Source organism: Corvus brachyrhynchos, unplaced genomic scaffold, assembly GCF_000691975.1.
Source record: "Corvus brachyrhynchos isolate BGI_N302 unplaced genomic scaffold, ASM69197v1 scaffold94, whole genome shotgun sequence".
Taxonomy (NCBI): domain Eukaryota; kingdom Metazoa; phylum Chordata; class Aves; order Passeriformes; family Corvidae; genus Corvus; species Corvus brachyrhynchos.
In genome coordinates, this window is record NW_008238330.1 from 2,310,108 (window position 1) to 2,316,107 (window position 6,000).

At 41.0% G+C, this 6,000-nt stretch overlaps 1 long non-coding RNA gene across 8 annotated transcripts in view; it reads right to left on the reverse strand.

Moving 5' to 3' along the window:
* LOC108446829 overlaps positions 1-5,994 on the reverse strand; it is a 67,814-nt gene extending 61,820 nt beyond the window's left edge. For all 8 annotated transcript variants that reach the window (XR_001862141.1, XR_001862137.1, XR_001862142.1 and 5 more), the window contains exon 1: positions 5,736-5,994. This is a non-coding gene — a long non-coding RNA (uncharacterized LOC108446829). The remainder of the gene's footprint in view (positions 1-5,735) is intronic.
* Between the last annotated feature and the right edge of the window lie 6 nt (positions 5,995-6,000).

Genomic DNA, 6,000 nt, shown 5'->3' on the forward strand with positions numbered 1-6,000 from the left:
CCTTTTATTTTAACACTTAGGGAGAAAACCCATGTTTTTAAACCAAGTGGCTTCTCTGCAGAAGAAATTAGTGGTGAGCAATGCAGGGAGCAAGCAAGCACTGACGGGGACACATAGACATTCAGCCAGACCATCCTTTTTTCCATTTGCAGTTTACTGTGCAGCCTAATAAAGACTCTGGAACAAAAAGCAGATTGGTATATTACATATTTATATATAAATTACAGCTGGCTTACTACACCTCAGTGAGGGCAGGCAGCAGCTCTTGGTTGTGTGCTTGGACATAATGGGAGAAGCACTACCTCCTCTTCCCCTACTCTGCCTCCAGAGCAGGCTCTCACATTCCCAAGGGAGGACACAAACTGCATTTATCTGCCCCACACCACTACTTCTCTCTGGCTTGGAGGCCATTAGTGGTACACATATCACCACTATGAATCTCTGTCTCAGTCCATTTCCACCCTTGTGCACCATACTGCTTATATTCACCATGCTCTGTTGCGCCATGTATTCCTCTTCAGAGTCCCACCCTGCTCTGTCTCATCCTCTTGTGGCTTTCAGATCCTCCTGACAAAATCTTACTTGTTTTCTGTCTCTGATTATGCCTGGCCAAAGACAGGTTGCTTCATCTGATCTCCCTGTCTCCTATATGTACAATTCAGGTCTGTCCTCCTCCCCTGGTAAATTTGATCGTCTGCCCAGAAGATCTTTTTCTTCAGTCTCCTTACAAACCATCTGCAAGCAGGTTGGAAAGTTACTGCTTTAATTTGACAGCATTTGATACTCACCGTGCTCAGGTCTGAGGCAGTGCACACCACATGTAGATTCAACAGCTTGTGTTTAGACTTCTAACTATCCACTGAATCAATAAAAGGAGCCCAAATAGGAATTCAAAGCCTAAATGTTTCATTGGCAATGAGCTTTGGTCCTGTAACGATACTCTGAATGAACTTAACCTTCCTTAATCCTTCCAGCAAGCACGTTTGTCCTTTCACTGTGGACTGCAAACAAAAAGTTTGCATTTACAAATGACCCATCTACCAGGAAAAACATAATCCCTCTTAGCTCCTGAGTTCTCTAACACAAAGCATTAATATCTTTGCTGAGGGGATAAAACTTCATTCTTGATTGAGAAAACTGAACAAAAAAGCATTTGATCTGATTGACACAGCTATTCTGGTTGAATTGGGTAGTATGTTTAATCAATAAACTCTGCCCTTCAGAATACTAATGCTTATCTTGTAGTTGCTGCTTCTCAAAATACTGTTTGCTATAGAATTATTTGTTTAATATGATGGACAAATATCTGACTCCATCAAGAAAGCTTGAAAGTCAGAGTGTAACAGTGGGGCTGTTCTTTGGGAGCCCAGGTAGGATAGCTTATACAGAACCACTCCACCATTCATTTCTTAGCATATCTATTAAATATGTTATATTTTCTTTCAAGTGGACACGGACTTCCAGTGTAGCAGTATATAGTGACTATGCCCACCGTGGACTTTTATTTGGAGGTCTCAAAGGATAACCCAGGAACCAGTCATCCTGCTTCAGTTCAGTGAGGTTTACTTAATGTCAGTAGCTATGGAAAAGTGACTTCGTGCAGTTTTCAGATATTAATGAAGATTGATAGATGTATTAGAATACTAAAATATGAAACAGGCACTTTTTTTTTAAATCAGTGCTGCTTAGCGCAATAATATCCTTCCATAAAAAAATAAGTTGTAGGAGGTATAAACTCTTACATTACCATTGGAAAGAGGGCTACTACATTTGGATCATCTCTCTGAACCTCCACAGAGTCTTACTGCAATAGAATTATTGAAGATAGGGGCACTGGTGTCAATATGCTACTGAATTTGGAGTAGTTTGTTGAAACTTCAGCAAGTCCTGAATCATATTCCCTTTAAAGTTTCATATAAAGTCAATCACAATGAGTATTTACTGGTGCAAGTGATGAAAAAAAAATTAGCCTTTATTCTGGGAAGCTGGACTATAATTTAACTATTATTCTGCCAAGTGACTACACCTTTGTGTAAACTGAAAGATAGTAAGATTAAAATGGTGGGATTTTTTTTTTTCTTTAAACACACCCTGGATAAACAAATTGCTTTGAACAAGATACGGAAGCTGAAGAAATAAAATATTGTGTTTGTCTTGATTGGCTATTGTGCATTCATAAATATTTTTCCTACTTGTTTTTAAATGAATAATGCTAGTGTAGATTCTCAACAGATAGCAGTGATGATTTTGAAAGGCTTTAGACATTTACTGAATATTTTATGCACTTTAAAAGGGTTTTCTTTAACTTATTGACAAAGGCTATTGCCATTTACATAATTATAAAAAAACCCCAAACCCTCAAAATATATTTGAGGTGACCCTACTCTTAAAATAGAGAGTTTGGAAAACAATTTAAAATGTGGCTAATTTTTAATGGCACCTGTGAAGAAGGTAGTGGGATATTTTAAACACAAAATTTTAGAGGTACATAATTATTTGCAGTTCATGAAGGAAAGCAAATGAAAATAATGTATTTGTTTGTTCATAATAAAGTGGTTACCTGCTTCATACACAGCCCTTGTGGAACTGAGTATTTTTCAATAGTATTAGAAACAACACAACTGTTTCAACATAAACAAGGAAGCGTTCAATACAACCAGTTAATTTTTTATTCATTTAAAAATATTCAAGTGTTCAAAATAAATAAGGTCTATAAAATGCATGCATCTATATGCACTATAAGTTCCCCCTAGGAATTTTTACACCTGTTACTCAGTTTGAAAAAGAAAAATTGACAAAGGAGTAGCATTCTCAAAAATAATATATACTTTTACATTTCAGGAAAGAGAGGTAGCTGAGTAAAAGAAATACGTTAGTATTGGCAACCTCTGCTGAGAGAATTATGGCAATATTATTGAGGAACACCTAAGATTCCACAGAGAAGCAGCATATTATGAATATTTCAGCTGCAGTGCAAGCCTCAATCAGATAAAATAAAGCTTTTTTACTGCTACTGCTCCTGAAACTATCTTATTTTATTTTGAAATATATATATTTGTTTCTATACACAGATTCTGGAAGCTCTGGAGTTTTAAGCTCTTTGAACACAGTAACTGAAGAGAGACTAGAATCAGGACATGAAGGAAGGGGCTGGTTTTTTAGCTAGGGACCTTGCCTCCCACAAAAGCCTTATCTTGTTTCTCTGTTGTGTCAAGCTGCTTCGCCATCAAGCTGCAGCGTGGTGGAGGGAAAGTGTTCGTTTCTCTCCTAGACAAGCTCTGAGGGGCTCTGCTGCAACTTGCACTTTTGCTGAGAAAATGCCACATGCTGAGCCAAGTTCATTTGTACTTTAACTCCATTAAAGCTAATGGGCTTTCCCTGGGGATGAAGATGGTTTCTTGAAGCTAGGTGGAAATGAAAGAAGACATCACTTAGGGGAGCTGAGATATGACTGAAATGGAATATGAAATTGTTTATTCCTAGGTCAGGAGATATTTTTCCTGTTTCAGCTTATGTCAGCCTGGAAAGAATTTTATAGCATGGGATATCCATACCCTTCTCTAGGCTGAATAATAAACTATGCACTGGGAAGCACATGCTTCCAGACTGGGCAGCTTCCTCTTCCTCCAGCTCACTGCTGCTTCAATCTCACTCTTGCTAATTTGTCTGCTGATTAAAACCTGTTAATTTTTTTAGCCTTTCTTGCCTTAGCAAAAAATTTTTTTAAGAAAAGAAAATCTAACACTTTATTAGTTCTCAAGCTAAAGTCAGTAGTGAGGTATGTGTTACTAATTAACTGAAGTGTATTTTAGAGCTTGCTCTTGCCTGGGGACATGTGATAGTGGGCCATCAGCTGAAAGTTTTGGTAGGGTCAGCCTTTAAGGGTGGTAGTGTCTTAGGCTGCAAGACTCCAGACTTCTTTCCTAACTTTTATTTATGCCTTAGTATTTTATCAGTTCTCCCAGAATGTGTGCTGTGAGGATTTCTGCTGGTCTCTGGGCTCCCAGAGCACCCTTGCTGGGAAACATAGCAGCAGCACAGAGCACTCAGACATGCTAAGCACGGACATTCAGATTCATTTGATGTCCCTAAACATCTTCTATGCTCTTCTTCATCTTCTCTATGAAGAGTCATTGTGTCTCCAGAATGCTGTCTCCTAGGTCATGCAACACAGAAATTAGGAATGGGAAGGGAGTTTAGGGTTAGCCATACACCAGGACAGAGCTCTGAACACCATCCTCTACAAACCTCTATAAATTGAAGCCTTTTTGAACTGATGCGTGACTTTGAATTTTTATGTTGAGACAATACAAGCTGATCCCTCTTAGGTGATAGCCAGTGTACAATATGTCTTTCTCAAAATGCCAGATGTAAGAAAGCATAACTTTTCAACTCAGATTATATAGAGACCTGTGTATAATTGCCTCATTCAGACTTCACTGTTGGACCAAGCGGTGGCCGTGACATTTCCTTAGGCACCTTCTAGCAAATTCAACTAGAGATGTAAGCATTCATCTGAAAAACTCATCTCACAGCTTCAGATTGGTTGGCATCAACCAGAGACAAAAATAAGTATCAAAATGGGTAGTCCCTCAGGAAGGACTTGTGCAGGCTGCCTCTGAGTACACAATGTCATACAGTGTGCCGGAACCTGTATACAGTTACTCCTCACATAAAGCATATGACCTGGTCCTGAGAGCACGTATGATTAATGGTGCCAGCTGGAAGACGCTTGTAAAACTCACCCAAAGTTCACTGTATGGAAAAACAACTGCCTGATGACGTTTTGCTGCAACGTGGCATTGGGAGATGGCAAGTTTCTTGCTTGAATACTATGATGACAGGGAAGTGGTGAACGGAAGAGTTGTGAGTTGTGAGGACGTGCTAGTAGTAGTTTTTTAGTAGTAGCCCACAAAAGGACAGTGGGAGGTGTATCTCCTTCGGAAATGCTACTGGGAAAGGTCTGCCATTCAGAGGGAAATGGGGCAGTTCTCCCCCTCATCTATTTTGATTTTCCCCTGAGGAATAAGTTGCTAGTTTACCTACAAAGCAAGGGCAAGAGACCTCTAAACTGCCTAAACTCAGAGAAGAGTTGTGCCTCCCTCCAACTGTATACAGTGTCCAGCTGTGGTAAGGGTGCAAAGTGCTCGGAAAGCGAGGCTCAAAGGATCAGGAGAAGATGGTTGCGGTGAAGGAAACACCCAAGGCATAACTACACTAGCCACCTGGAGATGAGAGCTCAGTACTGGAGCTGGCCCCTCCACTCCAGTCTAGGATTTGTCCCGAGACCTTTACAAGCAGATGTCCCAGGGCTGTTACCAAGCACGCTGAGGAAATGAAGGACCAGGCCCCTTCTCTGAAAAGCCAAAGGTTACCCCACAGGCAAAGGGGGCTAAGCCTAGACACACAGCTCCTGTTCCCACCCACCAGGCTGGTGGAGAAAGCGCCTCATAGAATCACAGAACTACAGAATTATTCAGGTTGGGAAGAACTCTCAAAGATTATTCCATGGGCAGGGACACCTTCCACAAGACCAGGCTACTCAAAGCCTCATCCAAGCCAATCTTGAACACTTCCACAGGTAGGGCATCCACAACTTCCTGGGAAACCTGGTTTCAGTGTCTCACCAACCTCACTGTAAAAAATTTCTTCCATGTCCAATCTAAATTAACTCTCTTTCAGTTTCAAATCACTGCCCATTGGTCTATCGCTACAAATAAAAAATCCATCCTCACCTTTCTTATAACTTCATTCTGGGTACTGGAAGGCTGCTTTAAAGTGTCCCCAGAACCTTCTCTTCTCCAGGCTGAAGTGCTCCAACTCTTTTAGTGTTAGTAGGAGAGGTTCTGCAGCCCTCTGGGCATCTTTGTGGCCTCCTCTGGACTCACTCCAACAGGTCGCTCTTCCGCGGAAGGGATGTCGTGGCCACGGGCGACCCACGGACCGAGCGACTCCAAGGAGGATCCCGTTACTGTCCCCTCAGGCAGGGGCAGATGCGGG